The 17,501-nt window shown below is 43.7% G+C and overlaps 1 protein-coding gene across 1 annotated transcript in view; it reads right to left on the reverse strand.

The window, feature by feature from the left end:
* Nucleotides 1-8,901: 8,901 nt before the first annotated feature.
* ELOVL5 (ELOVL fatty acid elongase 5) overlaps nucleotides 8,902-17,501 on the reverse strand; it is a 153,110-nt gene continuing 144,510 nt past the window's right edge. The window contains exon 10 of the transcript XR_002521590.2: nucleotides 8,902-9,191. The gene's annotated coding sequence lies outside the window, so the exon portion shown is untranslated. The remainder of the gene's footprint in view (nucleotides 9,192-17,501) is intronic.

Raw genomic sequence — 17,501 nt, forward strand, 5'->3', positions numbered from 1 at the left:
GCCAGGCTAATTTTTGTATTTTTAGTAGAGACAGGGTTTCACCATGTTAGCCAGGATGGTCTCGATCTCCTGACCTTGTGATCCGCCTGCCTTGGCCTCCCAAAGTGCTGGGATTACAGGCGTGAGCCACTGCACCCGGCCAAGGACAGTAATCTTTAAAAAGTTTAAGTAACTTACACAAATCACAAGTTACTAAGTTGAAAAGTGAAACTGGGGACCAAGGTGTTCTTTTTAACCTCATAACTAGTGTCATTTCCAGCTCTCTATGTGGCTGCGTCCCACATTGGTATTTGTGAGAATCAAAGGAAAGTCAAGTTCATTCACCCAAATTTCTGTAAATCAAGGCAGAACTTCCCAAAATAACTGCAAAGGAAAAGTTAGAAGAGGGCACTTACTCATAATTATAACTGCATTTGTTCTTAAAATAATTCACACATTTAAATAACATAAATTTAAAAGTATTTAAATAGGTGGAAATCATTAAAAAATATATAAAGAAGTAAACATACAACAAATCACTTACTTTCATCAGGTTTAAATATATCCTTGATGAAGTTGTGGCTGAAAAGAATCAAGATGAATTTCATGGGCTGGGCACAGTAACTCACTCCTGTAATTCCAGCACTTCGGGAGGCCGAGGCGGGTGGGATCACCTTAGGTCAGGAGTTTGAGACTAGCCTGACCAATATGCTGAAACCCCATCTCTACTAAAAATACAAAAATTAGCCAGGCATGGTAGTGGGCGCCTATAGTCCCAGCTACTTGGGAGGCTGAGACGGGAGAATTGCTTGAACCCCGGGAGGCAGAAGTTGCACTGAGCTGAGATCATGCCACTGCACTCCAGCCTGGGTGACAGAGCAAGACTCTAACAACAACAAAAAAAACTGATGAACTTCATGAGGTCTGATTGGAGGTTTTGGGCAAGGAAAAGTGATGGTTTTTTTTTTTTTTTAAAGAGTGAAGGAAGATGAAAATAATAAACCAAAAAAAAGTCATCTAAATAATTTGGACAGATGACATTCCCTAGTTCACTAGAGGCAGCTGATCTCAGAGAATCTTCTTTTGTTTTAAAAAATCTAAAGACTATTGGCCGGGCGCGGTGGCTCAAGCCTGTAATCCCAGCACTTTGGGAGGCCGAGACGGGCGGATCACGAGGTCAGGAGATCGAGACCATCCTGGCTAACACGGTGAAACCCCGTCTCTACTAAAAATACAAAAAAATTTCACAATGCATGTAGGTGGCTACTTTGCAGTCCCATCCACTGGAGGCTGAGGCAGGAGATCGGCGTGAACTGGGCGGAGTTTTGTGAGTGATTGATCGGGCTTACACCAGACCCAGTCTGGCAGACAGAAGATCCGGGTCTCCAAAATCCAGGCGATCCATCGGCATGGTTCATTAATCCAACCGTAACGGGCACCCACTGAACCAACGTCCCCAGCACTTTGAGAGGCTGGCATGGGCAGATCGCCTGAGGTCAGGAATTTGAGACCAGCCTGGCCAACATGGTGAAACCCCATCTCTACTAAAAATACAAAAAAATTAGCTGGGCATGGTGGCATGAGCCTGTAATCCCAGCTACTCGGGAGGCTGAGGCGCCTGTGGCACCTGTAATCCCAGCTACTCAGGAGGCTGTGGCAGGGGAATTGCTTGAACCAGGGAGCCAGAGGTTGCAGTGAGCCGAGATCGCACCACTGCCCTCCAGCCTGGGCAACAGAGTGAGACTCCGTCTCAAAAAAAAAAAAAAAAATCTAATGACTATTTAGCCTTTGTCTTTGGGACAACTAAAGGCTATATAGTCCAAATAGAGATTATCTTTACCTGGAATAGAAAACCAGAACAAAACCAGCAGAAAAGCTATTACCTCCTCATCCCAGAACCTGTCAACCTAAAATCCAAGCTCCTCCCATTCCTGTGCCTGGAAGGCCCTCAGATTTGCATCAGAAAGTTTGGAGGAGGTTTCCTTTGGTTAACCTGGCAAACTGAAAATTGGCTGTGCTAAAGGATACACTCATCCCACCAATTTGTAGGTATGGCTTTAATTAATTTGCCCCAAGATTTATGGGAAGAGGGAAAGGAGACAGTTTTTTTTGTTTTCCTGTTTTTGTTTTGTTTTGTTTTTGTTGTTGTTTTGAGACAGAGTCTCGCTCTGTGGCCCAGGCTGGAATGCAGTGGTACGATCTCAGCTCACTGCAACCTCCACCTCCCCGGTTCAAGCAATTCTCCTGCCTCAGCCTCCCAAGTAGCTGGGATTACAGGCGCCCAGCACCATGCCCGGCTAATTTTCATATTTTTAGTAGAGACAGGGTTTCACCATGTTGGCCAGGCTGGTCTTGAACCCCTGACCTTAGGTGATCCACCCGCTTGGCCTCCCGAAGTGCTAGGATTACAGGTGTGAGCCACCGCACCTGGCCTGAAAAGGACAGTTTTATATGTCACCATGACTTCCCATTTAAAATGAATATAAAAACTGTAGCATCTCTGTTGGTTAATAATTAGATATAAGAAGCATTACTGGTATAACAATATTGGTATGATGCATTTTTAAATCACATGTTGCAGAGAACTGAGTAAGTGCTGTCATTGCTCTAACAATGCAATGTACAAAAGGATAGGACACTTCGCTGAACCTCAAGAGCCTCTAACTGTATTTCTTCCTCATTGCTCCCAAGCTTACTTGTTGCAGGTAGAAAAAACAAGAGGCAGCCGGGCGCAGTGGCTCACGCCTGTAATCCCAGCACTTTGGGAGGCCGAGGCAGGCAGATCACCTGAGGTCAAGAATTCAAGACCAGCCTGACCAACATGGTAAAATCCCGTCTCTACTAAAGATGCAAATATTCACCAGTCATGGTGGCTCACGCCCGTAATCCCAGCTACTTGGGAGGCAGAGGCAGGAGAATCACTTGAACCGGGGAGGTGGAGGTGGCAGTGAAGCGAGATCAGGCCATTGCACTCCAGCCTGGACAACAAGGGTGAAACCCCATCTTTAAAAGAAAAAAAGAAAAAAGAGGCCGCCACCTAAATAACCTAATGGAATAGGAGGGTGTGGGGTCAGGGCCATTTAGCCTGAACTGCCCCACCTGCCTAAGATAATTGCATTTGAAGGGATCCTTGAAATGGTTAAATACACCAATTTTGAAGAAGAATTTAAGTGATTTCCAACCTGGAATTCTGTAATCCCAGCTATAGGCAAGAGAATCGCTTGAACCCGGGAGGCGGAGGTTGCAGTGAGCCAAGATCGCGCCACTGCACTCCAGCCGAGGCAGCAGAGCGAGACTCCGTCTGAAAATAAAAAATAAACATAAATAAATAAATAAATAAGCCGGCCGGGCGCGGTGACTCACGCCTGTAATCCCAGCATTTTGGGAGGCTGAGGCGGGCGGATCACGAGGTGAGGAATTGGAGACCAGCCTGACCAACATGATGATACCCCGTCCTACTAAAAATACAAAAACTAGCCGGGCGTGGTGGCGGGCTCCTGTAGTTCCAGCTACTCGGGAGACTGAGGCAGGAGAATGGCGTGAACCTGGGAGGCAGAGGTTGTAGTAAACCAAGATTGCGTCACTGCACCCCGGTCTGGGGGACAGAGCGAGACTGTCAAAAAAAAAAAAAAAAAAAAAGCCAAAGAGAAGCCGGAAGTGCTTCCTCTGAATGAAAAGGTGAAAGTTCTCAACTTAATAAGAAGAGGAAACCACCGTATTTTGAGGTTGCTAAGATCTGCAGTAAGAAGGAATCATGCATCCCTGAGATCGTGAAGAAAGAAAAAGAAATTCATGCTAGTTTTGTTGTTGCATCTCAAACTGCAAAGCTCACAACAGTGTGTGATAAGTGCTTAGTTAAGAAAAACAAACAAAAATCAAAATGTGTGGGTGGAAGTCATAAACAGAACTGTGTTCCACCTGATGGTGATCAGGTTCAGTACTATGGGCATTTTCAGGCTCTGAACGTCTCCCCTGTGGATATGGGAGCCAGAGGATTACTGTCGTCCCTGTTCGGGAATCAGTTGCAGAAGAGATGTCTCTAGAACTCCTCCAACCAAGGTGAAACTCCACCAAAAGCACCAAGAACCATAATACTGGTATGTCTGATCTGGTTTTGTTTTTTTTTTTTGTTTTCGTTTTAGAGACAGAATCTCACTGTCACCCGGGCTGGAGTGCAGTAGCAAGATCGCAGCTCACTGCAGCCTGAAACTCCTGGGCTCAAGAGATCCTTCCGCCTGGGTCTCCCAAGTAGTAGGACCACAGGCATGCACCACGACACAGGCTAATTTTTTACATTTTTTGCAGACACACGGTCTCGCTTTTGTTACCCAGGCTATGATCTGTTTATTAAAATATGTCACTAGAAGTTAGAGCTACATCTCCTACTATTCTGCCTAGCAAGCATAATTAAGTAAAATATTCACTAAGTATAATTCAGTATTCATTTAGTGAAATAACTGATTAGGAATCTAAGAACTAGGTTCCAGCCTAATCTATACCCAATGTGTAAGATATTACATGGGATCAGATCCTTAGCAAATGTCTTTATATTGATCCACAGTAGATCAACAGAATATATTTTTTAAAAACCTGTTCAAAGTTTTAGAAAACTAGGGCCAGGCATGGTGACTCATGCCTTTAATCCCTGCACTTTGGGAGGCTGAGGCAGACGGATCACCTGAGGTCAGGAGTTCAAGACCAGCCTGGCCAAAATGGTGAAACCCCGTCTCTCCTAAAAATACAAAAATTAGCCAGACGTGGTGTCACACGCTTGTAATCCCAGCTACTTGGGAGGCTGAGGCAAGAGAATTGCTTGAACCTGGAAGGTGGAGGCTGCGGTGAGCTGAGATCACACCACTGCACTCCAGCCTGGACGACGGAGAGAGACCCTGTCTAAAAAAAAAAAAAAAAAAAAAAAAAAAACTAGATCATTAAAAGTTAAAATACAACTTTATTGAGAGTCATGATTATATTTAGGAACTCAAATCACTGCCACTGAAAAGCTTGGCTTTAGTTTTAAGCAACTAATATAAAACCTATGGCACAGAGTTGGAAGGCGTGGGCTCTAAAGGGTTACATTACATAGCTAAATCATATAGTTGCTTGGCTGCCTTTATGCTAGACATCAAGTCAGGCAACTGGAATTCAACTCCTGGCAACTCCACTTACTACTTAGCTCTTGGACAATCACTTAATCTCTTTGCATTTCATCTGTAAAATAAAAATGATAATACATTCCTGCCTCATTCCACCACTAATGTAGGCGGAATAACGTAAGTATGGAATCACTCTAAGACTCTAAGCCTCTGTGAAAATGTTAGTTATTTTTAACACAAACTACAATAATGTTCAAAATGGCCAATACTGGCCAAAGCCACACAGGATCCTTCCCAATCCCTTAAAATCACCTTCTGATAACATTGTATATTATTATATTTTGTATATTTCTAGTAGGTGGACACCCACCTTCCACCCTCAAGTACATCCCAGTGCCTGTTGTTCACCTCCCAGTGTCCATGTGTTCTTGTGTGTAGCTCTCACTTATAACTGAGAACATGCAGTATTTAATTTTCTGTTCCTGCATTAGTTTGCTTAGAATAATGATCTTGTTCTTCTTTATGGCTGCATAGTATTCCATAGTATATATGTAACCACATTTTCTATCTTTTTTTTTTTTTTTTTTGAGACAGCGTCTTGCTCTGTTTCCCAGGCCTGGGCAACAAGAGTGAAACCCTGTCTTAAAAAAAAAAAAAAAAAATTAGCCAGGCATGGTGGAACATGCCTGTAGTCACAGCTACTAGGGAGGCTGAGGCACAAGAATCATCTGAACCCAGAAGGCAGAGGTTGCAGTGAGCCGAGATGGTGCCACTGTACTCCAGCCTGGGCAACAGAGCAAGACTCTGTCTCAAAAAAGAAAAAAAAAATAGAAAATGTAATTACATATATATCATGGAATACTATGCAGCCATAAAAAAGAACGAGATCATATCTTTCACAGCAACATGGATGGAGCCAGGGCCTTTATTATAAGCAAACTAATGCAGGAACAGAAAATTAAATACTACATGTTCTCAGTTATAAGTGGGAGCTACACACAAGAACACATGGACACTGGGAGGTGAACAACAGGTGCGCTGGGGCGTACTTGAGGGTGGAAGGTGGGAGCAGAGAGAGGGTCAGAAAAAAATACCTATTGGGTACTATGTTCATTGCCGAGGGACAAATTTTTCTGTACACCAAGCCCCTGTGACACACAATTTACCTATTTAACAAAACTGCACATGTACCCTAAACCTAAAATAAAAGTTAAAAGAGTGGGAGAAGGAGAGAGAAAAGAATCTGGTAAAGCTTTCTGTCTTTTTATTTTTGAGACGGAGTTTCGCTCATCCGCCAGGCTGGAGTACAATGGTGCCATCTCGGCTCACTGCAACCTCTGCCTCCTGGGTTCAAGCAATTCTCCTACCTCAGCCTCTTGAGTAGCTGGGATTACAGGCGTCTGCCACGACCACGCTGAGCTAATTTTTTTTTTTTTTGTATTTTTAGTAGAGATGAGGTTTCACCATGTTGGCCAGGCAGGTCTCGAACTCCTGACCTCAGCCTCCCAAAGTGCTGGGATTACAGACATGAGCCACTGCACCTGGCCTCTAGGTGTATATACTTCAGTAAATAAATATTGATATTCATATGCATTTAAATCCTTGGAAGAATAAAAAAGAAACTTGTTTTAGGAAGGGAATGCTGGGTAGACGGGGACAAGTGTAGAAGGAAATTTCACTCTGTAATTTTCTCCTATTTTTTTAGACATAGGAATGAATTAAACATTTTAAAAAATAAACAATTTCGCTGGGCGCGGTGGCTCACACCTGTAATCCCAGCACTTTGGGAGGTCGAGGTGGGTGGATCACCTGATGTTAGGAGTTCGAGACCAGCCTGGCTAACATGGTGAAACCCTGTCTCTACTAAAAATACAAAAAAAATTAGCCAGGCATGGTGACACATGCCTATAATCCCTGCTACTTGGGAGGCTGAGGCAGGAGAATCAGTTGACTCTGGGAGGTGGAGGTTGCAATGAGCCGAGATCGCACCACTGCACCCCAGCCTGGGCAACAAGAGTGAAACTCTGTCTCAAAAAATAAAAAATAAAAAATAAATAAATAAACAAACAATTTAAAGATGAAATGAAAGTAATCCTTTTCTAAAATTCTTATAGTGTGGTTTCTTGGTGGCCACCAAAACGCTTGTCACAAATGAACAACTAGCTCTGGGAGTTGAAGATGTATAGGAAGATAAGTGGTTTTTTTTGCTATTTAATCACCTTTAAGTCTTTAACAAGTATACTTTGATCGCATGAAAATGGCAACTCAGCAAAGGATTTAGGGCTGTAGTTCAGGAGGAAATAAACTTTTTCATCCTGTGATTGTGATGAGGAAACTCCCCTGCCTGAGGGGTGTCCTGAGAGGGTCAGAGGCTCCAGTCTAGTGAAATATGAAATGTACTTGCCAAAATGGAATTAAAATTTTTTTTTAACTTTTATTTTAGATTTAGGGGATACATGTAGATTTGTTACATGGGTATATTGTGTGATGCTGAGGATTGGGATATGGATGATCCCATCACCCAAGTAGTGAGCATAATTTTTCGAACCTTGTCCCCTTTCCTGCCTGCATCCAAAATAAAAATTTAAAAATAATTCTCCACACACCAGGATGGATGTTGGCAAGGGAACACCATTGTTTCCTGCTTAACCCTTGCTGGATGTTTTTAAGAGTTCTTACCAGATTGCTGGCAGTAAAAACACTAATATATTCATTCATTTACTTAGATCATTACAGTCTGATTCTTTGCCAAAATCCCTGTGTTACTGTTTGTCCTGTCTCGAACAGGCTGTTCTGGTCAAATCAAGAAGAGATCAAATGTCTAGACCTCCACTTTGAGCAGCTGGAACTGAGTTGAAAAAGAGACACTGCCCTCTGAAGCGAAATCACGAAACGAAGGTGAAGCGAGAGGGCCACCAACAAAGGAAAAAGAGAAGCTGAATTTATCATCTTTTTGTTTTTCTCCCTGAGGCAATGGAAACAGATAGCGGAGGCGTGGCTCTCCAGGCGACTTCTGTGTTTGCCTGGTCAGCGCATACAGGGCATTCTTCCTAGCTTCCAGCCTGCTCTGCAGAGTCCTCCCTCCTTCCTCCCAACCTCCCTCCCTTCCTCTCTTCCTTACCTCTTGGCTTCATTCTGGGTTTTTTGGTTTGTTTGTTCTAAATTCTGTTTGTTCTTCATTCTGTTTTTTGTTTTGTTTTGTTTTGTTTTTTGTCCTAAATGTCAGGTTTGTTAAAATATAACTTACCTAAAGTGAATTTACCCTCTTTAGGTGTACAGTTCTATAGTTTTATAACCACCCAGACATAAAACATTTCCATCAAGACATAGACCATTTCCCACTGGGTATGGTGGCACATGCCTGTAGTCCCAGCTACTTGGGAGCCTGAGGTGGGAGGATGGCTTGAGCCCAGGGGTTTGAGGCTGCAGTAAGCTACGATAATGCCACTGCACTCCAGCCTGGGCAACACAGTGAGGCCTCATCTCTCAAAAAATTTTTTTATAGTAAAAATAAAATATAACAAATTAAACTTGGCTACAAATAGTTTCGAAACTGCTCTCTGGGAAGCAGTTCTCCACCTTTGACATTTAATTTTATAATTACAAAAAAAAAAAAAAAATTTCCATCACCCCTCAAAATTCCCTATGCCTCTTTGTAGTCAGTTTCATCAGATGGTCTGTATTCAAAATCATCTCTGCTGCTTATGGATTTTGTGCTGTGGACAAATGCTTTGGCTTCCCTGTGCCTCCGTCTCTATATTTTTTAAGTGGGGATAATGATACAAACTAGCTCATGGGGTTGCTGTGAGGAGTAAATACTCAAAAATGACTTGTCATCATCTTTATTGTGTGCATAGCTGGTGCTCTGTACACAACAGTTTGTCATGTGGGTAGGCACATGCTGAAACATTGGTATGTCCCATACTTGCTTCACGTTCAAGAGTCTGGCACCAGCATACGGTTGGTTTTCTCTAATTCATAGGATTTTATGATCCCAGAAATGGTGGGTACAAGAAATTAACTGGTCCCGTCCCGTGTCTTCCATGACAGAATAAAATATTGTTGTTCTCATCTTAAAGAGGAGCTCACTGGGCCCTCAAAGGTGAATCTGTTCACCTAGCGGGGAGAAAATGGAAGATTTAATGGAAAATGAGAAAGAGCAGGCAAGGGAGAAATTACTCAAGGTAATCATAACAGCTAAGAAGTACTAAAGGAGGAACAGATTTCAGATTTCCTGCTTCCAAATCCAGAGCTCTTTTGACTACATCATAGCATTAATAGATGTATCTTCTCTAGATCTTTGGTTGTAATTAGTGACAGTAACTGTGGCAATGAGCAAAGACTAAATTAACATTAATAGATGTATCTTCTCTAGATCTTTGGTTGCAGTTAGTGACAGTAACTGTAGCATTGAGCAAAGACTAAATTAACAGTAATAGATCTTCTCTAGATCTTTGGTTGTAGTTAGTGACAGTAACTGTAACAATGAACAAAGACTAAATTAGAAGGGGAAAACTTGCAAGGCCAGTTTTGCACAGTTTACTTCTGCAGCAGTTCATTTGCTGTCAGTTTTGTTGTTGTCTTTTTTTCTGCCTTTCCCTATTCAATATTTCCAGTAGAAAGAAAGCAAATACAGCCTGGGCAACAGGGCCAAACACTGTCTCTACTAAAAATATAAAAAATTAGCTGAGCACAGTGGCACACGCCTGTAGTCCCGACTACTTGGGATGCAGAGGTAGGAGAATCACTGAGCCCAGGAGGTCGAGGCTGAAGTGAGCTGAGATCATGCCACTGCACTCCAGCCTGGGAAACAGATATGAGATCCAGAAGGATAGGAAAAAAAAAAAAAAAAAAAAGAAGAATGAAAGAAAAGAAGGAGGCAGGAAGGAATGAAAGGAAGGAAAATGAAAGAAAAGAAACAGAAAGAAAGAAAAGAAATCTAGGAGGTAGGAAGGAAAGGAGAAGAGAGGAGGTGAGGGGAGGTGAGGGGAGGGGAGGGGTGGTCAGGCACGGTGGCTCACGCCTGTAATCCTATCACTTTGGAAGGCTAAAGCAGGAGGACCCCTTGAACCCAGGAGTTCAAGACCAGCCTGGGCAACATAGGGAGACTCTGTCTCTACTAAGAAAAAAATAAAGAGAGAGAAAGCATACTTTTTCTTGCTTGAATATCTGTATGAGTAGCTGTAGGGCTGTGTTCAGGCCTGGGAATGAGTAGTCTATCACCCACATACCTGAATCTCTACCTGTGGGGCCAGACACTTTAGGATACCCTAGGATGTATTATCTTCAGGAAAACACCACCTGATCACCGAAACCTAACCCTAAGGCATGCGCCCTTACCTTTCCTGCCCCTACCAGCCCTAGCACCTGAAATACAACTTTGAGAGAGGTTTTTCCCTTCAGCCAAGCGTCCAATTGCTTCATTGAAGTGCAAACAGACCCTGAAAGAGGTATGACAATAACCGTACTAGGTAACAATGACTCAGTGTTCTCCCAATCATTCAAATTAAATTTAGGAGAAGATCCCTAACACTTGTTAATCATCCTTTTAACAAAAGATCTCACCCTTCAGCAGGCAAAGGTATTAAACTAGATTTAAGAATACTGTTTTATTTCTGTGGTATTTAAAGTTACTTTCTATTTGTGACAAATGCTTTTCATTTTATTTGATGTCATATACATTTTCCTTTTTTTCTTAATTTTTGAGACGGAGTCTCACTGTGTTGCCCAGGCTGGAGGGCAGTGGTGCAATCTTGGCTCACTGCAGCCTCTGCCTCCCAGGTTCCAGGGATTCCCCTGCCTCAGCCTCCCTAGTAGCTGGGATTACAGTTGTACGCCACCACACCCAGCTAATTTTCATATTTTTAGTAGAGACAGGGTTTCGCCCATGTTGGCCAGGTTGGTCTCGAACTCCTGACCTGAAGTGATCCGCCTACTTCGGCCTCCCAAAGTGCCGGGATTACAGGTGTGAGCCACTGCGTCAGGCCTGAATTACTCTTTGTCTATTGCAATTCCTCTGTCTGGATGAATCGGTTCTGTCTAGGCAGCAGGCAAGGTGAACCACTTGGGCGGTTACAAGTACAGTATTTAATGTTTATCACGTTACATTTTCTTTCTTTCTTTCTTTTTATTTTTTTATTTTTTGAGATGGAGTCTCACTCTGTCACCCAGGCTGGAGTGCAGTGGCACAATCTCGGCTCACTGCAACCTCCACCTCCCAGGTTCACGCCATTCTCCTGCCTCAGCCTCCCGAGTCTCTGGGACTACAGGCGCCTGCCACCACACCCGGCTAATTTTTTGTATTTTTAGTAGACACGGGGTTTCACCGTGTTAGTCAGGATGGTCACGATCTCCTGACCTCGTGATCCACCTGCCTCAGCTTCCCAAAGTACTGGGATTACAGGCGTGAGCCACCGTACCCAGCCCTGTTTTTTTTGTTTTTGTTTTTTTTGTTTTTTTTTTTGTTTTTTTTGAGATGGAGTCTCCCTCTGTTACCCGGGCTGGAGTGCAGTGGCTCACTGCAACCTCTGCCTCCCGGGTTCAAGCGATTCTCCTGCCTCAGCCTCCTGAGTAGCTAAGATTACAGGCTCACACCACCATGCCCGGCTAATTTTTGTATTTTTAGTAGAGATGGGGTTTTACCATGTCATTCAGGCTGGTCTTGAACTCCTGACCTCGTTATCTGCCAGCCTTGGCCTCCCAAAGTGCTGGGATGACAGGCGTGAGGCACCGCACCCAGCCTCACATTACATTTTCATAGCTAGCAGGATAACAGTGGAGTTATTGGCACTCGGGTCACATTCTAGGGTATGTTTATTGGGCAATCTCAATGACACTGCAAGCTGAATGACTTCCAGTGTTTCTCGTCTTTGTGCCTTCTTCATTGCCAGCTTTGCCCAAGGCATCTGTTTCTTCTGGATCACGCTTTTCTAGCCAATGATGGAACGATCTTCTGAAAGTGAGATCACAGAATCTTCAGTGGACACATTGGCCACACCATCCTTGCCAGCAATCACATTGCCCAGGTCTCTGACGTGCCTCTCTTGATCCTTTGGGCCACCATGTTTTCTGGATAGAGGATTAAGGTGCGTATCAACCTTGTGTATTAGCTCCAAAATGATGGACATGCAATCTGTGCTGACCTTGAGTTAATCCTGTAATGCATCCCGATACCACAGCTGGCCTATTTCCTTCTGTTTAAAGTGGATGGTGCCCGCATGAGGCCTTAGGCCTCCAACACGCACACGGCCTTTGTTGTCATGGCTCTTATGGGGTATGCTCTGGTCCAGGCTCTGAAGGCTGTGACGGAATTTTGGCTTAACTTTAAAAAATAGACTTTATTTATTTATTTAGAGATGGACTTTCACTCCGTTGCACAGGCTGGAGTGCAGTGGCATGATCTCGGCTCACTGCAACCTCTGTCTCCCGGGTTCAAGCCATTCTCCTGCCTCAGCTTCCCAAGTAGCTGGTATTACAGGCACCCCCTGCCACGCCACATCTGGTTATTATTATTATTATTATTTTTGTATTTTTAGTAGAGACAATGTTTCAACACGTTGGTCAGGCTGGTTTCAAACTCCTGACCTCAAGTGATTTGCCCGCGTTGGCCTCCCAAAGTGCTAGGATCACAGGTGTGAGTCGCCATTCCCAGTCAAAAATCAACTTTAAATTATAAAATAATGTAAGCAATTTATAGAAAGTTTGGGAAAGAAGGAAGGAAGAAAGGAAGGAAGGAAGGAAGGAAGGGAGGGAGGGAGGGAGGGAGGGAGGGGAGAGAAGGAGGGAAGGAGAGGGAAAGAGAGGGAAGGAGAGGGAAGGAGGAAATGAAGGAAGGAATGAGGGAGGGAGAGAGGGAGGGAAGAAAGGAAGGAAGGAAGGTTTGTTAGATGGGTATATCACATGATGCTGAAGTCTGGAATACTAAAGGAAGGAAGGAGGGAGGAAGGGAAGGAAGGAAAGAAGGAGGGAGGGGGAAAGGAAGGAGGGATGGAGGGAAGGAAGGAGTGAGGGAGGGAAGGAAGGAAGGAAGAAAGGAAGGAAGGAAGGAAGGAAGGAAGGAAGGAAGGAAGGAAGGAAGGAAGCCATACACCTTCCACACATTCATATCATCTATGATCCTATTTGCATTTGAGGAGAGTTCACTAGCAAGGGTCTTTAAAAGTAGGGCCACTGGGATATAAGGGGCATGGCAGGTATATCTGATAGGGTAAGAGGGGATAAAACTAGGAGAGAGACATCCTGGGACAGGTCTGCATTGGAAGACAGGAGGAGGAGAGAGAAGTGTAGACAGGTTGTGATAAGAGGAAAAGAGAGACTGGGGAGGCAGATGAGAGACTGTTAAGGACACAGTTCCCTAAATTAGCTAAACACAGTCATGTCTGGGTGATCCTGGAAGGAATTATTTGAAGAAAAATCTGTCTTCTAAGTGCGTAATGGCTAGATATGATCTTCTATTTTCTTTCTTTCTTTTTTTTTTTGAAATTTCCACATTTATTTTTCTTTTATGTGCATAGAAATGATCTTCTATTTTCAAGGACCAGGGACACTTTCTGGGGAAGATGAGGACTAACTAAAATACATAAGTGGGCAACAGAAACGCTGATTTATGAACTTCCAGTGGAAAATGTAACTCTCAGGTTAAGGCATCATTAGATATTATGCTGTGGTTGATGCTCTCGAAGTCACATCTTAAACAGAATAATTATTTGTTGACCTACTGCAAGAATCCACCCTATACAGGGACCAAAAGTTTTCATAAGTTGCAAATCTCTCCCAATAGATGGAATTAAAATACAGTTTGAAAGCTTCTCAGTAAATGCAGTATCAGAACAAAGAGTTAGAATGTATTGAACATCTATGATGTGGCTAGGCATGGTGGCTCACGCCTGTAATCTCAGCACTTTGGGAGGCAGAGGTGGGTGAATCACCTGAGGTCGGGAGTTCAAGACCAGTCTGGCCAACATAGTGAAACCCCATCTCTACTAAAAATACAAAAATTAGCTGGGTATGGTGGAGCACACCTGTAATCCTAGCTACCCGGGAGACTGAGGCATGAGAATTGCTTGAACCAGGGAGGCAGAGGTCACAGTGAGCTGAGATCACACCATTGCACTCCAGCCTGGGCAACAAAGTGAGTCTCTGACTCAAAATAATAATAATAATAATAATAAATAATATATTGAACATCTACAATGTGTCAGGCATTGTGGAAACTAATTATAATGTGGTAAAAGATGGACAAAGTCAAGTACTTGCAATCTAACAGAAGACAATAAAATAGATGAATAAGTAAGACAATTTCAAATTTCCAAATAGACATAACTTCTATAAAAACAGAATGTTGTATAGGACGAGGAGAGAGTCAGAGAACTTATGTATATGCTTGTGTGTGTTTTACGCATGCCTGTGTTATTTCTTTCAGTTGGGTAATCAATGAAGGCTTCTTTAAAGAGGTGAAATTTGAGTTAAGACCTGAAGAATCAAATAGATCCAGAAAAAGGTCTGGTGTGTGTGGCAGAAAGCATTCAATGTACTGGGCAGTGCTGAAGCAGAGGCAGATCAAAGTGGGAGTTTGAGAGGAATGGGGAGAAGGCCTGTGGGTTGGAGAGTAAGAATGCAGGGGAGAGGGAGACTACAGTTAAATGTTTAATGGAAGGCATTCAGCACGATGCTAGACTCTTTCAGTTCAAATCCCCACCCAACCACAAACTAGTTGTGTGACCTTGGACAAGCTAGTTGACTTCTTTATGGCTCAATTTCTTCAACTGTAAAGGGGTGAAATCAGAGGTAACTACTTAATGGAGCTCCTCTGAAGATGACATGAGATAGTCTAAGTTAAAGTGCGGAGCTTAGGCACGTGGTTGGTCCTGAATATGCATTAGATGTTGGCATTAACGTGTCCATCTCCACAACAGACTCTTGTCCACCGAGTAGGATTCCCTTCCCCCAGAAATGTGCTTGGATGGGTGCTGCAGTTTGGTGTCTTTGACTACTTAGTCAAACTTGAGATGTGTCAGCGGTCTGCAAACTATAGCTCCCTGGCCAATTCTGTAAACATTCAAGTTAAGAAAAATGATTACATATGTAAGTGGTTGGAAAAAATCAAAAGAAGAATGCATATATTTTCTGCTTTTATTTAAGGTGCAGGGGGTACATGTGCAGGTTTGTTACGTGGGTATATCACGTGATCCTGAAGTTTGGGATACAAATGGTCCCATCACCCAGGTAGTGGGCATAGCACCCAATAGGTAGTTCTTCACCCCATGCCCCCCCTCCCCCTTTCTTCTAATAGTCCCCAGTGTCTATTGTTCCCACCTTTGAGTATGTGTACCCATTGTTTACTTCCCACCTATAAGTGAGAACATGTGGTATTTGGTTTTCTGTTCCTGCATTAATTTGCTAAGATAATGGTCTCCAGCTACATCCAGGTTGCTGCAAAGGACACAGTGTCATTCTTTTTCTGGCTGTGTAATATTCTGTGGTGACACAAGAAAAATGTATGAAACTCAAATTTCAGTGTCTATAAAGTTTTATCAGAACACAGTCACTGTCTTCACTCATGTCTGTGTGTGGCTTCTTTCTTGCTCCAACAGCAGAGTTGGGAAGTTTCAGCAAAGACCACACAACATACAAAACCTAACATATTTACCGTCCGACTCTTTATAGAGAAAGTTGGCCATCATAGTTAGGAGGACAGGTTTTGGAGACAACAGAGTTACCTGGAGCCTGAATTTTCTTCTCTAAGAAAATGGGTGCAATAACAACTCCCTCAACAGGTTGCTATGCGAATTAAGAACATTTGTCCCGGCCGGGTGTGGTGACTCACGCTTGTAATCCCAGCACTTTGGGAGGTCGAGGCGGGTGGATCACGAGGTCAGGAGACCATCCTGGCTAACACGATGAAACCCCATCTGTACTAAAAATACAAAAAATTAGCCGGGCGTAATAGTGGGCACCTGTAGTCCCAGCTACTCGGGAGGCTGAGGCAGGAGAATGGCGTGAAGCTGGCAGGCGGAGATTGCAGTGAGCCGGGATTGCGCCACTGCACTCCAGTCTGGGAGACAAGCAAAATCTGTCTCAAAAAAAAACAAAAACAAAAAAGGAACGTTTGTCCCATAATCTCAGTTCAACAAATAGTACCCATTTTTTTTTTTGCTGTTGTTATTGTTGTTGTTGCTGTTTGTTTGTTTTTTGAGATAGTCTGTCTGTTGCCCAGGCTGGCGTGCAGTGCTGTGATCTCAGCTCACTACAACCTCCACCTCCCTGGTTCAAACTCAAGTGATTCTCCTGCCTCAGCCTCCTGAGTAGCTGGGATTACAGGCGTGAGTCACCACGCCTGACTAATATTTGTATATTTAGTTGAGACAGGGTTTTGCCATGTTGGCCAGGCTGGTCTCAAACCCCTGGCCTCAAGTGATTTGCCTGCCTTGGCCTCTCAATGTGCTTGGATTACAGGCGTGAGCCCTCACACCTGGCCTAGTACCTGTTGTTTTGAAAATGAAGAAGAGAGTGATGATGATAATGCTGTTTCCCTACCTGACAGTCCACTCACTGTCTGGTTGATAGCTTTCCGTTTTATGTAGATTGTTCCTGTGGAAATGTTGAGGCTTAGAAAGTGATGCCTCCAAATGAGACCTCAGAAGCAGCCTGAAGCAAAAGTTTCTCTCTGACCTTCTCCTGCGCTCCTGTCTCTGGCCCCTCATTCTCCCCTGGGGCCAGCCATAGAAACCAGAATTCCTCTTCCCCAAGGCCATAGAAACCAGAACTTCTTTTTCCCCAAACCGGTCACAAAACCTAAAAATACTGCTCTAACCTTCCTCCTGCCCCTTCTCTATGAGAACTGGCTATAAAGAAATCATCTGACCCACCTGGTGTGACTGTAGGTGACAAGACCCCCGTTCCAGACGGGGTCCTGCCCACACCCAGAAGGAAGGAAGGCTGCTCAGAGAGGCCAAGAGGAATCTCAACAAAAGGGCCTTGCTGGGTTTCCCCACTCAGCCTGTTAGCATTAGCTCACACGCTTTTTCTCCAGTTATAGTTCTACAAGGCTGTGGATACTTTGTTGAACCTAACCATAAGAATGGACAGTGTCCCTTGTATCTTTGTGTCTTCATTCTGAAGGATCTCGTGTCCTATAAAAGTATGAAAAAGTAAATGTGTACGCCTATTAATCTGCCTTTAAGAAAATAGAGATGAGGTATCCCTATGTTGCCCCGGTTGGAGTGTGCTGGCTCTTCACAGGCATGATCATAGTGCATTACAGCCTCATACTCCTGGCCCCAAGGGATCCTCCCTCCTCAACCTCCTGAGTAGTTGTGATTACAGGTGCATACCCCTGTACCTGGCTGTAATCTGCCTTTTGCCAGTTGATTTTCAGTGAACCTTCAGAGGGTAAAGGGGAAGCTTTCCCTTGCCCTATAGGAACAT

The sequence above is a fragment of the Papio anubis genome, chromosome 6, assembly GCF_008728515.1.
Source record: "Papio anubis isolate 15944 chromosome 6, Panubis1.0, whole genome shotgun sequence".
NCBI lineage: Eukaryota > Metazoa > Chordata > Mammalia > Primates > Cercopithecidae > Papio > Papio anubis.